The 19,854-nt window shown below is 33.8% G+C and overlaps 1 protein-coding gene and 1 long non-coding RNA gene across 44 annotated transcripts in view; one reads left to right on the top strand and one right to left on the bottom strand.

Annotated features, from left to right (window-relative positions):
• LOC147577442 (uncharacterized) overlaps positions 1–2,520 on the top strand; it is a 111,138-nt gene extending 108,618 nt beyond the window's left edge. The window contains exon 6 of the long non-coding RNA XR_015240548.1: positions 1,754–2,520. This is a non-coding gene — a long non-coding RNA (uncharacterized LOC147577442). The remainder of the gene's footprint in view (positions 1–1,753) is intronic.
• ZBTB20 (zinc finger and BTB domain containing 20) overlaps positions 1–19,854 on the bottom strand; it is a 780,465-nt gene that overhangs the window by 684,310 nt on the left and 76,301 nt on the right. The window lies entirely within an intron of this gene.

Genomic DNA, 19,854 nt, shown 5'->3' with positions numbered 1-19,854 from the left:
TATCTAGACAAACAGGAAGCATTGACTAAATATGGTAAATTTCTGGATAAAAGGCAAAATGTTTACTCAATGTTATTTTTCATAAGAGAGGTTCCATATTATGAAACACATTCTCAATTACTTTATTTTAAACAACAAAGTACTACTTGGGAAAGATGTATTAGCTAGAAATGACCTCAATCAGTACTGGTTTTAGATGGTCTTATAGGTCATTCTGATAGAATAGTTAAAAATGGAGACAATGTTTAGTGTTTTTTCCTGGCAATTTTATTCAGAATCGTATTAGATGTCAATGTAGATAAGGTTTTCAAAGATCATTTAGAAAAACAAAGAATTATATGACTATATCATAGAGGTCATAGTATACAATTGAGGGACAGTGTTATCTTAAAAAATAATTCCCTAGTGTTATGCAAATGGCATTTGTGTCTTCTGATGATATTTTAAGTGACAGCATCAAACCTGTACATAAAATGTGCTGTAACCAAACTAAATTTAGGTAAAACTAAAGGTAGACTGAAGAAAACTTTAAAAGATTCTGACTTTAAAAATTTATGTGAAGAATCTGAATAAACCTCTGTAAATTAGAATTAAAAAATATTAGTAAATTATAATATCATTTTATGTGACATTATTTTTAATTATACACATGTCACTAAATTACCAAGATAGGTAGGTAAACATTTATCTATTTCATCTGAAGCTCTCCCAATCTTTTTTTCCATGATAAAACAGGGAATCCATTGATTTACAATCAGATTATGGAATTTGCCAGATGTATGATTAAATGAGTAAGTGAATGAACTAAGTTCTCTTCTATCCTCTCTTATAAATCAAAACTTGGATTACATTATCAAACACTTTATGCAAAGACAATTTACAATACATTTTACAAGTTAAGATAACTTGGGAATTGGGGCACCTGGGTGGCTCAGTCAGTCAAGCATCTGACTTCAGCTCAGGTCATGATCTTGTGGTTCGTGGGTTCAAGCCCCACTCGGGCTCTGTGCTGACAGCTCAGAGCCTGGAACCTGCTTCAGATTCTGTCTCCCTCTCTCTCTGCCCCTCCCCCACTCATTCTCTCTCTCTCTCTCTCTCTCTCTCTCTCTCTCTCAAAAATAAAACATTAAATGATTTTTTTTTAAAACAGATAACTGGGGAATATGTGCATTTATACCATTACCATTGATCCTCTACAGCTCACAATCATTTCTTGACTTCTTTTTCACTTTCTATAATCCCTGCAATAAGTATTCAAGTACATACCATCTCACAAATATAGCCTAATTGCCATGTAAATTTAGGGATCTTTTCAACAAAATTTTTTATGTGTGGATGCTAGTTCTGATTAAAGTCTATGATCAATATGTCAACTAATATGGACATGTGGCTAGAATATTACTATGTAGTCTTATCTACAGAAAAGGGTGGCATAAAAGGATGGTACTAATAAAAGCTACTGCAAAATTCAATTAGAACAACAGAAAGTTAAAGTCACTCCAAAGTCATAGGAAGACAAATATTTTGTTCACATTTTTATACATTGTTTATCTGTTTATTTGTTAGGTGAAAGAAGTTTTTAGATATTCTGAATACAAATAATTGGTCAGATATATGTATTGTAAATATTTTCCTAAAGTATATGGCTTACCTTTACATTTTTTAAAGAACCTATTTAATTTTACTTATTTGATGAAGTTTATTTTATCTTTTATTTTCTTTTATGGTTCATGCTTTTGGTATTCTTTTTCAGAAAGCTCTGCCTACTCCAAGGTTGCACACATTTTCTCTGGTCTTTGAGAAATTTTTTAGATTTAACCAGTTGTACTAATATTATTTGTTAGGGAGATTTTCTCTGCCTGTTGAATTATTTTTGCACCTTTGTAAAAAAAAAAAATCTACTAGCCTTATATCTGTGGGTCTATTTCTGGGTTCTCTATTCTACATGGGGGTCTACATGTCTATCTTTATTTCAAAAACTACCCATCTAGATTACTACTGCTTTAGAGTTAAGTCTTAAAATCAGGTAATATAAATCTTTTTACTTTGTTCATTTTTTAAATTATTTTGCTATTCTCAGTCATTTACATTTCCAAATAAATTTTAGAAATTCTTTGTCAATTTTTTATAAAAAGCTTACTATAATTTTAAATGAGATTGCACTGAGTCTACAGATTGCATTGGGAAGAATCAACATTGTTAACAATATTGCATTTAGGGATCCATGAACATGGTTTATCTGTCATTATATTTAGGTCATCTGTACAATTTCACTAATGTTTTGTTAGTTTTCAATATACAAGTCATATGTATCTATGTGTATATGTCTTATGTACCTATCTATGTATACAGAGTTAATTGTATACCTAAATATATCCAATTTTATGCTATTATAAACATCATTTTATACTTTCTAATTATTTGCTGTTAATGTAATGCAGTATAATTGATTTGTGTATATTTATGTTGTATACTATAGCTATGACATATTATCTTACAAATTTTAGTAGTTTTTATAGAATCATAAGGATTTTATATAAAATTTTGCTTTTATAAACAAGATGATGTCATTTGTGAATAAAGTTCTTTTTCCCTTCCAACATGTATGCCTTTCTTTCTCTTGCTTTATTGCACCTCCTGAATACATTAAATAAAATTGGTCAGAGTAAACATTACTTTGCCATTGATATACATAGGAAAGCATCTAGTCTTTACTTCATCATCAAGTACTAGGTTAGCTGTGTCTTGTGGAAAATTTTCCCATTTCACCTAATTGCTCAATAATTGCCATAGAGCTGTTTGCAATACTCAAATATTCTCTTATTATTAATATAATATCTAAAATACCTGTAATGATTTCTCTCCATTACTGATATTGGTAATTTGTACCTTTTTTTTAAATCAGTGTACCTAAAAATTTATCAATTCATTCGTATTTTCAAGGTAAAAGCTGTTTTCATTTTTTCCTACTGTTAATGTATTTTCATTTATTTTATTTTCAGCTTTCTTGTTTACTTATTCCTACATATTTGTCATCACTTCCCAAGTTTTGTCTAGCTCCTCAAGGCAAAAGCTAAGATCAATATTGTAGATCTTTCTTAATATAAGAATATAAGAATTTAAAGCTATAAATTTTCTTCTAAGCATTACTTTAGTGGCATCTCCAATATCTAATATTTTATGTTTCATTATAATTTATTTAAATATATTTTCAGATTTACCTGGTGTAGTGAGTTGAATGAAAGCCCCAGAGATATGTCCATGTCCTAATTCCTGGAATCTGTGGATATTACCACATATGGCAAACAAGTAAAAATTACCTTAATGACAAAAATGTGATTAAGGATCTTGAGAGGAGGAAATTTTCTGGACTACACAGGTCAGTCTCCTGCAACCACAGATTGTCCTTAGAAATGAAAGGCAGAGGGAGTTTGGACACACAGACACACAAAAAGATGTGGCCACAAGCCAAGAATACCAACAGCCACTAGGAGGTAGAAGACAAGAATATATTCTTCTGTAGAACTTTGAGGGTCTATCTCTGCCAACATTTTGATTTCAGCTCAATATAGATTATAGGTACGTCTGGTTTCTAGAACTATAAGAGAATAAATTTGTGTTGCTTTAAGCCATCCAGTTTGTGGTAATTTGTTACAGACCCCCAGGAAAATAATACATCTGGTGATTTTGATTTTTGACCCATGGATTATTTAAAATAATATATATAATTTTAAATAATATATAAGACATAAAATTATATATATACATATATATATATGTATATATATAATATTTCCCCCATGTTCATCTGTTTTGTTTCTTAAATTCCAAATATAAGCAAAATCATATGGTATTGGTCTTTCTTTGACTGATGTATTTTGCTTAGCATAATATACTCTAGCTCCATCCATGTTGTTGCAAATGGCAAGATTTCATTACTTTTTATGGCTAAGTAATATTCTATTGTGTATATATACACCACTTCTTCTTTATCCATCCATCAATCAATGGATATTTGGGCTCTTTTCATGATTTGGCTATTGTTGATAATGCTGCTATAAGCCTCAGAGTGCATGTGTCCCTTCAAGTCAATATTTTTGTATTCTTTGGGTAAATACCTGGTAGTGGAATTCCTGGATCATAAGATAATTCTATTTTTAACTTTTTGAGGAACCTCCATACTGTTTTCCAGAGTCGCTGCACCAGTTTGCATTCCCACCAACAGTGTAAGAAGGTTCCCCTTTCTCCGCATCCTCACTCACATCTGTTGTTTTCTGTGTTGTTGAGACATTCTGACAGGTATGAAATGATATCTTATTGTAGTTTTGACTTGTATTTCCTTGATGAAGAGTGAAGTTGAGCATCTTTTCATGTGTCTATTAGTCATATGCATGTCTTCTTTGGAAATGCCTATTATGTCTTCTGCCCATCTCTTAACTGGGTTATTTGGTTTTGGGGGGTTGATTTTGAAAAGTTACAGATTTTAGAATACCAATCCTTTATCAGATATGTCATTTTCAAGTATCTTCTCCCATTACAAAGTTTACCTTTTAGTTTTTTTTTTATTGTTTCCTTCACTGTGCAGAAGCTTTTTATCTTCATGAAATCCCAACAGTTTATTTTTTATTTTGTTTCCCTTGCCTCTAGAGATGTATCTAGTAAGAAGTTGCTACAACTGATGTCAAAGAGGTTACTGCTTATGTTCTCTAGGATTTTGATGGTTTTCTATCTCATATTTATGTCTTTCATCCACTCTGGACTTATTTTTATGTATAGTGTAAGAAAGTGGTCCAGTTTCATTCTTTTGCATGTTGCTGTCCAGTTTTCCCAACACCATTTATTGAAGAGACTGTCTTTTTTCCATTGGATATTCTTTCCTGCTTTGTCAAAGATGAATTGATTATATAGTTGTGGGTCCATTTCTGGGTTTTCTATTCTGTTCCATTGATCTATGTGTCTGTTTTTGTGTCAGTACCATAATGTCTTGATTATTACAGCTTTGTAATATAACTTGAAGCCTGGAATTGTGATGCCTCCAGCTTTGCTCTTGCTTTTCAAGATTACTTCGTTCTAGCTCTGTGACAAATGCTGATGTTATTTTGATAGGGATTGCATTAAATGTGTAGATTGCTTTAGGTAGTATAGACATTTTAACAATATTTGTTCATCCAATCTATGAGCATGGAATGTTTTTCCATTTCTTAGTGTCATCTGTAATTTCTTTTATAAGTGTTCGATGTTTTCAGAGTACAGATCTTTTACTTCTTTGGTTTATTCCTCAGTATCTTAGGGTTTTGGGTGCAATTGTAAATGGGATCAATTCCTTGATTTATCTTTCTACTGCTTCATTATTGGTGTATAGAAATGCAACAGATTTCTATATGTTGATTCTGTATGCTGTTACTTTACTGAATTCATGTAGTAATCTAGCAGTTTTTTGGTGGAGTCTATCAGGTTTTCTACAGAGTATCATGTCATATGCAAATAGTGAATGTTTGATTTCTCCCTTGCTGATTGGGATGCCTTTTATTTCTTTATGTTGTATGATTGCTGAGGCTAGGTCTTCCAGTATAATGGTTAAGTAACAGTGGTGAGAGTGGACACCTCTGTCTTGTTCTTGAACATAGAGGAAAAGCTTTCAGTTTTTCCCCAGTAAGGATGTTATTAGCTGTGAGTCTTTCATATATGGCCTTTATGATGTTAAGGTATGTTCCCTGTATCCCTACTTTGTTGAGGGTTTTTATCAATAATGGATGCTTTACTTTGTCAAATACCTTTTCTGCATCTATTGAGAGGATCATATGGTTCTTATCCTTTCTTTTATTAATGTGGTATATCATGTTGATTGATTTGCAAATATTGAACCACCCTTGCAATCAAGGAATAAACCTCACTTGATCATGGTGAAAGATTCTTTTAATGTACTATTGGATTCAATTTCCTAGTATTTTGTTGAGAATTTTTGCATCCATGTTCATCAGGGATATTGGCCTATTATTCTCTTTTTTTAATGGAGTCTTTGTCTAGTTTTGGAATTATGCTGGTCTCATAAAACAAGTTTGGGAGTTTTCCTTCCATTTCTATTTTTTGGAACAGTTTGAGAAGAATTGGTGTTAACTCTTCTTTAATTTTTGGTAGAATTTCCTAGTGAAGCAATGTGGTCCTGGACTCTTGTTTGTTGGGAGATTTTGTTTACTGATTCAGTTTTTTGCTGGTTATCAGTCTGTTCAAGTTTTTCATTTCTTCCTGTTTCAGTTTTGGTAGTTTATATGTTTCTAGGAATTTATCCATTTCTTGTAGATTACCCAATGTGTTGGCATGTAATTTTTCATAATATAGTCTTATAATTGTTTGTATTTCTGTGGTATTGGCTGTGTTCTCTCCCCTCTCATTTGTGATTCTATTTGTATTTTTTTCTTTTTGATAAGTCTGGCTAGGGGTTTATCATTTTTAGAAATTGGTTCAAAGAACCAGCTCCTGGTTTTATTGATCTGTTCTACTGGATTTTTTGTTGCTGTTGTTGTTATTGTTTCTAAATCATTTATTTCTACTCTAATCTTCATTATTTCCTTTCTTCTACTGGCTTTAGGCTTCATTTATTCATCTTGTTCTAGCTCATTTAGGTATAAGGTTAGGTTTTGTATTTGAGATTTTTCTTGCATCTTGATGTAGGCCTGCGTTGCTATATACTTCCCTCTCAAGACTGCTTTTGCTGCAACTCAAAGGTTTGAACTATCATGTTTTCATTTTCATTTGTTTCCATGTATTTTTTTATTTCTTCTTTAATTTTCTGGTCAACCCATTCATTCATTAGTAGGATGTTCTTTAATCTCCATGTATTTGTGGCCTTTCCAATTTTTTTCTTGTGGTTGACTTCAAATTTCATAACGTTGTGGTCAGAAAATATGCATGGTATGATCTCAATCTTTTTGTACTTGTTGAGGCCTGATTTGTGACCTAGTATGTGATCTATTCTGGAGAATGTCCCATGTGCACTCAAAAAAAAAATGTGTATTCTGCTGCTTTAGGATGAAATGTTCTGAATATATCTGTTAACTCTACCTGGTCCAGTGAGTGTGTCATTCAAAGCCATTGTTTCCTTATTGATTTTTGCTTAGATAATCTGTCCACTGATGTAAGTGGAGTGTTAAAGTACCCTACTATTCTTATCAATGATTTCCTTTATGTTTGTTATTAATTTGTTTTATATATTTGGGTGTTCCACATAGGGGGCATAAATATTTACAACTGTTAGATCTTGTTCAATAAACGCCTTTATTATGATATAGTGCCTTTCTTCATCTCTTGTCACAGTGTTTGGTTTAAGATATAGTTTGTCTGATATAAATATTGCTATTCCAGCTTTCTTTTGATGTCCATTTGCATGATAAAGTTCTCCATCCCCTCACTTTCAATTGGCAAGTGTCTTTAAGTCTAAAATGAATCTCTTGTAGGCAGCATATAGATAGAGTTGTTTTTTTATCCATTCTGACACCCTATATCTTTTGATTAGAGCATTTAGTCCATTTACATTCAGAGTGATTACTGACAGATATGAATTTAGTGTCATTTTATTACTTATTTTGTCATTGTTTCTAGAGATATTCTCTGTTCCTTTCTAGTCTTTGTCACTTTTGGTCTTTCTTTCCCACTCAAAGATTTCCCTTTAATAGTTCTTGCAGTACTAGTTTAGTGGTCACAAACTCCTTAGTTTTTTTGTCTGGGAAACTCTTTATCTCTCCTTCTATTGTGAATAATAGCCTTGCTGGATAGAGTATTCTTGGATGCATACTTTTCCCATTAAGCACATTGAATACATCACTCTTTTCTGGCCTGCCAAATTTCTGTGGAGATATGTGCTGCTAACTGTCTTCCCTTGTAAGTGAGGTACTTCTTTTGTCTTGCTGCTTTTAGGATTTTTTCTTTATATCTGTACTTTGCAAATTTAACTACAATAGGTCTTGGTGTTGACTTGCTTTTATTGATTTTGATGGGAGTTCTCTGTGCCTCCTGGATTTTGATATCGGTTTCCTTACCTAGATTAGGGGAGTTTTAAGCTATAATTTCCTCAAATAAACTGTCTACTCCCTTTTACTTCTCTTCATCTTCTAGGATTCGTATGATATGAATGTTATCATACTTTATGGAGTCACTGAGTTCCCCACATCTACATTCGTGATCCAATATTTTTCTTTCTCTCTTCTTTTCAGCTTCATTATTTCTCATAATTCTTTCTTCTGTATCATTTATCCATTCCTCTCCTTCTTCCATCCTTGTGGTCATTACATCCAGTTGGTTTCAAATCTCAGTTATTGCATTTTTCATTTCAGCCTGACTAGATTTTAGGTCTTTTATCTCCACAGTAAAGGACTGGTGTCCTTCTATGCTTTTCTCAAATCCAGCTAGTATCATTCTGATTGTTGCTTTAAATTCTGGATCGGGCATATTACTTATATCTGTTTCAATTATATCCCTGGCTGTGGCTTTTTCTTGTTTTTTATTTTGGAATGAATTCCTCTGTTTTGGCATTTTGTCTAGGTCTCTGTCTTCTTCTCTGTGTTAGGAAGGTCTGTTATACTTCCTGCCCCTTACAGTAACGGCTTTATGAAGACTGTTCAGGGCTTGGCACTTCAGGATGTGTCTCTGGTGTATGTGGTGTGCACTCTGCTGCTATATCTTGGCTGTTCTTTCCTTTAGGTCAGTTCTCTGCAGAGTTTCTTCTTGCCTGTAGTATGGAGTGTTTGGACCTTGGCCAGAGTGTGGCAAGTTTTAACTAAGTCTGTTCTGGTCTGCTTGTTAAAGAGACCTGATGCTATTTCCAGTAGAGCTGAAGCTTTGCATAACTCTAGTCAGTAGACATGGTGTGTGCAGGGGTTGTGTGTGGCAGTCTTCTGGGGGAGGGTCCTGCCGCTCTGGTTCTCAAGTACACTTCCCTAGCAAAATAGCACCTGCAGAGTGTGGGGGGTAGATGGTTTAGTGCAAATGGTTTAGGCCACCATTGTTGGCACTGCGCTGCTTACTGAATTTAATTTATGCTAAGGGGCGGGGGAGGGAGATGGCATCCACCAGCTCTTTGTCCCTGGTGATTCAATGCCACCTCTCTCAGATGTGCTCCACGAAGAGGAAACTGTCTCTTCCAGTGTGTCTCAGAGGATCTTCAGATCACAGTGTTTGCCCCCAGGCTATCTGCCCTCCTTCTCCACAGGAGAACTGCAGCACCCTCAGGGCTCCACACTGGCCACTCCACAGACCTCTAAAACTTCAGTCTTTGAGCCCTGCTGGCTGTAAAAACTGATGAAAATAGCTCCTCATTTTCCCAGTCAATGGCCTTGGAGAAGTGCTTTCCTTGTGTCACCACCAGGCCTCCCTTCCCTCTGCAGCACCTGCAATCCGTTTCTCCCCCAAACCACATCTCTGCACCTCCTGCTTTCCATGATGTCACCTCTTCTCTCCCTCTAGTTGTGCAGTTTGTTCTGTCAGTCCTCAGATCAATTTCTCTGGTGTTCAGAATGATTTGATATTCATCTAGCTGTGTTTGAGGGATGAGACAAGCCTAGGGCCCTTCCCCTACTACTTTGCCATCTGAGCTCTTCCCAACTTTCTTTATGCTTCTTATTTCTAAATTAATCCCATGTGTATAAACAATATATTTGTATGACTTCCATCATTTAAAATGTATTGAGACTTGCTTCAGGGCCCAGCATATAGACCATCTTGGTGAATGTTCCATGTGTACCTCAAAAGTTGTGTATTATGCTACTGCTGGATGTAAGATTCTATAAATGTCAATTGCATCAAGTTGGTTGATACTGTTATTTAAGTCTTCGACATCTTATTGGTTGTTTTGTATATTTACTCTATCAATTACTGAGAAGTATATTAAAATCTCCAAGTATAATTATCTACTTTTTCTCTCATTTTTATTAGTTTTTGTTTCACTTATTTTGAACCTGTTATTAGATGCATACATCCTTAGGATTTGTATATCATCTTTATCTATGGCAATATTCTTTGCCCTGAAGCATACTTTTTTCTGTTAATACAGCTACTCCAGCTTTCTTATGATTAATATTTGCTTGGTATATCTTTCCCATCCTTTCATTTTTAGTATTTTAAATATTTGTCTATTTAAAATAGTAATATTATAGACAGAATATACTTGGTTTTTATCTTTTATCTAGCCTAATAATCTCTGTCTTTTAATTGAACTGTTTAAAGCATTTAATGATATTTAATTGATATGGGTGAATTGATTAATTCACTTCAGAATTTTGCCAGAGAGAAAGTTAACTCTGTAGATTACAGAATTTGTCTTTAAATTTTTACACATTTGCTTATATCTGGTATTTGATACCTTCCAACTCTCCAAATGTGATCATATCTAGAAGTTATGAATTTCAGTGGAAAAAGCATTGCCTTTGGAGCAAAATTCATCAAGTTTGGACTCCAGATGCTTTGATGAGTTGAAAATTTTATTTAATTTCAGTTAACATATCTGTAAGTGGAGAGCATAGTGTCTTCTTGGGTATAGTGAATAAAAAATGAGAGTAAATAAAAAGGTATGAACTAGTGCCTACTATTCAGAGTAGTAGTAGCTACTTCTCAGGATCACTATAAGCATCTAGTGAAAATATATGTTGACAATTCTTTGAAAAACACACATGATATAAATGTGCAGGGTGCTTTTTTTTTCAAAAATTATGGTTTGTACTATCATTCTAGAATAGAATTTGCCAAACTCTATGGAGTTTGGTTCTAAATTTGCAAAAAAAAAGCCTCTTAGTAACAATTCAATCGTTGATTTCCATTTCCTTCTTCCAATTTGAAGATTTTCCTCTTAGCAAAAAAAAAAAAAAATATATATATATATATATATATATATACATATATATGTAAACAAAGTAAATGTTCATCAATTCTTCCTTCTCTGTATCACCTCCTAAAATTATGCCATATTCTTCCAAGTAATAACCCTTTCTGTTTAGTATGACGTGACTTTTCATATACTTATAAAAGTTTATGATTATAAAAGAATAGATTGGACATGTTATTGGACATAGAGATAAAAACTTAAAAAAACTGGAACAGATTTGCACAAATAGCAGAAAATATTTAATTAGGATATCCTAAAAAGTCAATAATTAAGTATAATTAATACTAAAAGTCAATTATTTATTTTATGAAGGAAATATTTCAGTGTAGTTATATCTGAGTATATACTGAATTTTTTTAGGTCATAAACATTAGTCCCTTCACCAACCACTACACAAAAACTAAATAATATGCACTCTATGCCACAAAAAGACAAGTACACACACACACACGTGTGTGTGTGTGTGTGTGTGTGTGTGTGTGTATTCCTATCTCTATTAATTGACCAGAAAGTACTTTCTGACCCTGAACTTAGACTAACCATAATACAGAAGCTGTCATTAAGTGTTCAGTTCACACACATACACTCCAAACTGGTCCAACAACTTCTATTATGCCAGTTACCAGCATTGCCAGCCCCTTTGCCCTTCACTGCCTGGAGAATGTCCATCAGAAACAGGGAAGCAGAGCAAGCTGCCACAATGCACCATTGATGTGTGAGCAAGGCTGCCCAAGCAGCTGCAACAACAGGGCAACTCTTCAAAGTGTCAGCATTGAAACTTAGAATTCTCCCTCCCGTACAACCATCAATGAAAACCTTTATAAGCTACAATCAATTACAAAATAAATCTTTGAGACAAATCATGTTCTTTCTTCATTTCTTCTCTCCCCCTTCTCCTCTCAACACCAAATGTCCTTGGTTCAAAAAAAATATATTCAAAGAGAAATTCCCTTTTTCTACCTCGGTCTCTGTTTCTGCCTCTCTTATGTTCTAAAAATTCTTTCAAGGAGGTTTAAGATTGTCTGCTAAACCCTTTTGTTTATAAGACATGTTCTGGGGGTTTTTTTGTTTGTTTATTGTTGGGTTTTGTTGTTGGACTTTTTTATTTAAAAACTTCAAAGGCACTTGATATTTTGAGCACACTTGTAATGGATTTTTGGCAAAGCATTTTTTGATTATTGAAAGATAATCTAAATTCTGAACTGCATGCACTGAATCACATAACCTCCATATTTTTGTAAACCACAGCCAAAGTGGTTTTACATTAGCTATAGATGAATAGGTAATGAGTCAGTGAACAGTTAAAAGCATTCCATGAGAATGCATGAACTAGCCATGTGAAGTTTTCAAAAGGAAAAAATCTTAAGTATTTAGACTACTTGGAACGAGTGGAGGCTATTCTTTGTTTAACAAATAAACTATGTTTAATTTGTCTTATATGCCTATATCTACCAAATCAAATGGAAGTCTGTTCACGAGTTTTCCATTTCTCCTAAGCCCTCTGTCTTTTATTTGGAACACATACTTAAGGTCTGAGAATTGTGGCAACAACTTTAAGATTTCTTACCATAGTTTTCACCATGCAAACAGCACATGTACCTTATAGGGATAAGAGGAAACCTCTCCAAATAATAGTTAATCTCCAGAAACAGAATGCCCAAATGTCAGTAACGCCAGGATATAAATGATTTAGTTCCTCCAAATAACTAAAATATGTACTTAATCAAGAGCTACTCTTCTATATGAAAAAATCAAAATCCAAAATACTTCTATTTCCAGTCTTCTAAATTTTAAAACTATAATTTCTCATTGTTTCCAAAGTAGTACATCTATATAGTTTAGTAGTTAAATAGTACCACAAGGTTTAAAAACAAAAACGGCAACCTATATCCTACCCTTTCAGATACTCTGTCAAAATTATTTCTAGTGTTTATCTCTTTATCTGTAAATAATATACAAAAATGTATAATTCTTATTTTTTATTTGTATGTTGTAGAAAATCTATTACTTTCCTATCATGAAAGATAAAGACTTAGCTCTCTTATACCACCCACTTTTCTTCCTTTCATCCTCCCAATATTCATCCAGTTAGTATAATTTTAATACATTTCCTTCTTTGAGTAACAATGTTTCCTGCCTATAGTTAATATTGCCACTTTGACCCCATTCCAAGTGTCTACAACAGAAATGTAAAACCTGTCTGAAATATATTTCACACTCTTAAAATTAAGCATTCTGTTCATTCTAATTCTTCCTTCTGAACATACCCATTTCTGGAGTTTCTCATCTTCCTGCTAAGGACTAGTTACTCTTAAGGCCAATGCATAGCTGCTGTCCAGGAAATTCTCTTGACCTTTCTCACCTCATTGTCATCACCTATTTCCTGAATCCTCTTTCCTCCTCAATTTCTCCTCATTTGGATGTAGCACATACTCCAAAAGATTCCTAAGAAAGCAACAATGTAAGGTAAAGTATGAGGATCATTTGTCTAAAAATGTCTTTTTCCTAACCTCATCTCACATGTGATTAATAATAGTTTGGCTAGGTATAGAATTACAAGTTAAAAGTTATTTTCTCTCAGAATTTTAAAGCCACATATGCCAGCTTTGAATATAGCCATTAAAAAAATCAGATACTATTCTCGTTCTTAAGCCAAAATGTAAGGTTTATATTTTCTATCTAGAAGCTTCTATCATCCATATATTGCTGCTAGTCTAAAATTTTCCAATATGTATCTTGGTATAGATCTGCTTCATATTTTTTATGAGCACCCAGCAGACTCTCTCAAACTAGAGACTAATGTCCTTTAGTTCAGAACTTTCTATAATATAATGTTATGATCATTCCTTCCATATCATTTTCGTTGCTCTCCTCTGTTTTCTGGAACTATTAATCAGATTTAGGGCTTGTTAAATTATTTGTCTGATTTTATCTTTTCTCTCCATTTTCCATTTAACTGAATTTTTGCTCTGTTTTCAGGATAATTTCAATCCTTCCATTAAAATTATTTCATCAGCTATTGTAAGAGTGCTTATTCTGATTATTCTTTTTTTATCATCCTATCATGTTTCATGGAAGTACTATCTTTCCTATCTAAATATATTAAGTATAATTTACTTTTACTTCAGCTGTTGTCTTCCAATTCTTGAGCCAGTTCTTGAGCATGAACTGACTTGTTTTCTTCTTGGCATAACACTCTCCAGGCACCTGTATTTACATTTCTTGTTTCTACGAAATCCTCCATCCACTTTACATCTTCCAAAAACTTTGATAAGTTGCTTCTTCTTCCTTATGTTGGTGGATTCTTTTTTTTTTTTTTTTTTTGTCTTTTATTTTTCAGTCTATCATTTATACTTTTAGTTCCTTACCAGAAGGGAACAAGGAAAAACATGTGTTCAATCACCAGGTTTAACTGGAAGTCGGTTGTTAAAGTTCCAAAGATGGTAATCCTACAGGTGTAGTCATGCTATTCAATGGGTCATAAAATCATAGGATTTTTACTGTTAAGAATCTTTTCAGAAATTAGATGGTTCAACCCTTCTATTTTAGAGGTAAGAAAACAGAAACTCAAAAAGGTTAAGTGGCTTGTACAAGGTTATTTAACTAGAAATTTATATGGCTAAAACTTGAACTTCCCTTCATTTCCATATGGCCTCCTCATATAAAGAACACCTTAAAGCAGCTGCTCTCTGAGGACTCCCAGACACATCATAATGCTAAAATTTTTGAATATGCCAGTCTAGCTTTTGGTTCACAAAATGGAGGAAAGCTGCCATGAGGAATATCTGGCAAAAATGATTCCAAGAAAATAAATATCAGATTCTAAACTTTATATTTTCCCTTCAAATCCCCTACTCAGTACTCTCCCATGAAACTCAGCATGCTTCAGCATGGCAGACTTACCATACTTTATACTCTTTTAGGTCACAGCATCACACCATAGTTTCTCAAAGCAAAGTAAATTTATGTTTAAACTCAACTGAATTATATCCTTCCTTATCTCCCACCCTCACCGTCTCCCTGACCTCACAATGGCCAGTAACCCGTTTCTTCTAAAATAATCCTTTCTTCCATGAATAGTAGTACCCAGGTCCTCAAGCAAAAATCTTGAGAGTCACCTTTTTTTCCTTAATAGCATCCAACTCCCACCTAGGCAGTCCCCAGATGCCACCTTCTAAAAATCAATTCCGCCTTCCAAAAATCTCTGGAACCCATCCTTCTTGATGTTCCTCACAATATCACAGCTACTGCTTCAGTTGAGGCCCTCACTGTACTTCATCCTGATTACCATTAATTGTTTTGTCTCCAGACTGTAGTCCTTTCTCTTTACCTGAAGTGTCTTTTCTCAACAGAACTAAGTAGTCATTTCCTCACTTAAAACCCTTCAGTGGATCTCACCTCATTTCTAGCTCCTTAGCAACATACATAATACAAGTTACTTCATGGTAGGCACTTGCATATCTCTCCATCTTCATCCCCTGTGGTTCCTAACCTTGTATTTTATTGAACTAGAAACCAGGTGGAAACCAAAAGGCTTCTACCTTGGTCACTACCAAATGTCAATTGTCCTTTACCATCTCTTCTCCCAAATAAAAAAGGAATCAGATGAAAGGAAAGAGGGATATGACTAAAATCAGTATTGTATCTATAAAAAGTATTTGATAAAGTTATGATTACCATAATACTTTATATTTATATTTAAAACATTCTATGTTATCTTTAGAGATTATAATCTGCTTAAAGGTATTGACATTACATTAAATTCAGAATACTAAAGATGCAAATTAAATATTTGATCATAAAAACAATAATTAGACCGTTAGGATGTAAAATAGGTAAGAGACCAACATATTATCATAGTAAAGACCAAATCTAAGAATGTTTTATATAAAAGCCACTAAACTACAAATTTTAGTAGGTAGGGACATTGTCTTTTTTTTTTTTTTTCAATTATTTTAAATGTTTGTTATTTTTGAGAGACAGAGACAGAACATGAGCAGGAGAGGGACAGAGAGAGAGGGAGACACAGAATCCGAAGCAGACTCCAGACTCTGAGCTGTCAGCACAGGGCTTGAACTCACAAACCATGAGATCATAACCTGAGCCAAAGTCAGATGCTTAACTGACTGAGCCACCCAGTTGCCCCTGGCAGGGACCATGTGGTAATCATCCTTGCCTTACCTACCACATACAATCCCTAACATAATAGGTGTCCAGTGAAACAATGAATGAATGAATGAATGAATGATTACATAAAATAATAGATAACATCAGGCCAACAAACTTAGGTAGCAAAAGCTTATTTGCTGTTTGATAAGCTACATAATTCAATGGAACTTAATAGCTGATCAACTTAGTCAAATGTCATGAATACATATTTTAAATATGTGTATATATATCCAGCAGATCTTTATATGAAACATCAATCTGATCTTTTTTTGAGCATGTGTTAAATCATTCAATTGATAGCAAAAAAATTCAACATAACAAAAAAATATACTATTTGAAAAGCAAGTAAAAGATGTTCCCATTGTTAGCATTCTTATTTCAGATTGTTCTCCCTACATCTCTCCAAAACAGAGAAATGAGAACTTAGAGAAACTAGAACTGTGATCAAGTTACTACCTTTCATATTTTGTATCATTTGCAATGATACCCAAACTTCCCTTCTAAACAAAACAGAAATAGCATCATTGTATATGAACAAAGCCTAATTTTACATTCCTTCTACCATATCAACTTAATGTATCATGATATTCTGAACATTATTATGCACTAAAGCCAACTTTCTTGCCTACATAGCAAATCACTATTAATCACTATGAACCCATCACCTGGGGTTCAGCAAAGCATCCCTAGCCAGTTACAGAAATACCTTAATCTATAAATTAAAATTTAAAATATCAAGGGGCTGGTCCCCAGGGATATGAGTCAAGAACACAGCATTCTGAAGATATCCAAACTGAGACTCTTTTCTCTGCCTAGAAAGGTGCTTGGCAAAGGGTTCTGAAGATCATGTTGACTGACAGGAATTTCATATGAAGAAAGACATTCTCTTGAATTTTAACTCTTTAAAAACATCTTGCATAACCAGAGGATGTAATGAGTAGGTCCTCATTGCCTAGAAACCTGAATACCTAGTTTATTATTCTTCAGTATAAACACTGCTATTTTCTAGGATACTGCCTAGTTTTTATAAGTTCTACTGTTGTCTTCATGTGAAATAACTCTATGGAAGTGCTATAGCTAAAAAAAAGTGGGCTAAATTTAAATCAACAAATTTAGAAATAAAAGTGTAGGTTACAAAGATGGATACAGGTTAACAAATGATGATACACAGAAGAGAAATTTATATATATATATATATATATATATATATATATATATATATGGATACATACCTGAGGACAGCTGAAATTGGGAGGACAAATGATTGAAATGAAAGCACAGGAAAGACAGACTATAGGAGAAATTTGAATAACATTCATGGGTAGGAAAATGTTGTATGAGCTGAGGTAATCCCAATCTTATGATGAGCCATGAAGTAGTAAAACAGTATTTCTTTTAATCAAAAATATTATGACAGGTAAGGGTAGACTACAATACGAAAAACAAATAGACCTAATTCCATAATAGCCATAGAAAGTGACCAACAGTGATACTTGTAATACTTAAAAACACAAAAGGGTACTTAACAAATTTAGATTATGCCACTTAAAGTTTTTTGAACTTTGGAAAATGTCTTATACTCTATTTTGCTTCCTATTTGCTTTATTTTTAAAGATGATGGAAGTGCCACATAAATCATTTATAGAAGGCAAATAATATCACTTATTTGAATGATAATAATAATAATAAATGGTTGATAAATTATTCACTCTAATGCCACAGGAACTGAATCAATCACTAACATCCAAACCAAGGGGGAAACTATCAGCAGTGCTGGTGTTCTCTCTGATCCTGAAGCACAAGCTTCTTTCCTATAAGGAGCACATTCTAAGGTCGGAAAGCTGAATGTAAAATGGTATGAAAATGTGTGTGTCAACATTCAGAAAGAAAGCAGGTAAATGCTTAATTCTCCTCTGAAAAGCAATTTCTAAATATGGATTCAATAATGAAAACCTATAACGCACCAATTTGCAGAAGCGTTTAGGAATTGATGGCACACAGTAGAAGGCTACTGTTCTAGGCAGTATTTGACTACCACACAACTGTCCAAGTTTAGCTAACAGGGTATTTTTGTCACTTTTTTTCCTTTTCCTTTGCTGTTTACAGTTGTGAGAGGGCAGTGATCGTGTAGCTTAGTATTCATTTAAGTGAGACATCCCTAGACTAGATCTAGGCTCCATGTGGAGAGGTACTATGTACACATTCCACACCACTCCACCACAACATGCTAAACTCTCCTTTCCATAGTCTTCAGCTGAGACTACACCTCGCCCTTTCACTTACATCTTACATACAGTTTCAGCTCTTAGCATCTCCTGAGAACAGGTATAGTAAAACTTCTTCCTAAAAATCCTGAAAAAAAGGGTGCAGTGAAAGTTGGAAATACATAGTTTTGCTAACTGAAATAGAATTATTATGTTTTACTACTAAAATATTCCAATCACTGACAGTATTTTAATATAAGTATACATGAGCCCTATAGCAGATAATCTCAGATGATGATGATGATGATGATAATTAAGAAGACAACTCTTTTTTTAGTACTCGTGATAGGCATTGTTCTAGGTGCTATGCATGTACTATTTCATTTAATCCTCACACACTCAAAAAAAAAATCCTTGTCAGTAAAATTATTTTTATCTTCATTTTACACATGACACTGAGACAAAGACAGAAGCTGGTTAAAGCAATTTTCACATATTTAGTTTATTTAAAGGTAAAACATGGGGCACCTGGGTGGCTCAGTCGATTAAGCCTCTGACTTCGGCTCAGGTCCTGATCTCGTGGTTTGTGAGTTCTAGTATGCGTCAGGCTCTGTGCTGACAGCTCAGAGCCTGGAGCCTGCTTCAGATTCTGTGTCTCCCTCTCTCTCTGCCCCTCCCCTGCTCACACTCTGTCTCTCTGTCTCTCTCTCGCTCAAAAATAAACATTTTTTAGAATTTTTGTTTTAAAAGTAAACCATAAAAACTTTACACCTGTGGACTAACCTTTTGATGTAGGACCAATGGGCTGTCACTGATTCTTAGTCAGCTAAGTCACATTATTCTTCCTGTTCAAACTGTACCACATCATATCATCTATTGAAAGATGATATTGAAAGTCAGAGTTTAAAAGTTTTTGATTCCTTAAAGTCAGTGAGCGATTATAGGGACTGGCCAAGCAAATTCAGTGCGAGATCTTTCCAGAATTTTTACATTCATCCCCTAACCCCAAACCCCGGTAATTTTACAGTTATCTAGCCCACACCTATTTAGATTGTAATCTGTTTTGGTAATTCACTTTCAAAAGTCTTTCCAAAGCATTCAACTTAAATTTCATAAAATCAACAATGCTTTATACCTTTTTACTCAAATTTCATCAGTTTGCATAATTAAATTACAACTGCACATTCAACTAGCATAAACAAATCTGAAAACAAACACAAATGACCCTAGGTCAGCATACTAGCAGGTAAACAGATAACCAAATACACCATTTTTCAGAGTATCCTATTGGCCTGAAGCAGGGGTTGGCTAAAAGGGCTTCTATTATATTCATGTCTTCCCTAATTGCAAACAATACTATTTAATAGGTATATGGATAGGTATATTAGATTTACAACAGAATGGATATGCAATTGAAAAATACAATCAAATTTGATAGAGGAGTTCAAAATAACACCAAAATTCTACACTAGAAAGGTAACACATTCCGTCTTATTTTTCTTAATTAGAAATCTTAGGAGACTCCTTCACTAATAAAACTAGGGCTACAAATTGCATCCCAAACTCAATGGAAGGGATGCCGCTTCCCAAAGCATGAACATACACACT

This window comes from Puma concolor, chromosome C2, assembly GCF_028749965.1.
Source record: "Puma concolor isolate L17-30 chromosome C2, mPumCon1.1.hap2, whole genome shotgun sequence".
Lineage (NCBI taxonomy): Eukaryota > Metazoa > Chordata > Mammalia > Carnivora > Felidae > Puma > Puma concolor.
This window is presented reverse-complemented; position numbering and strand designations above follow the sequence as displayed.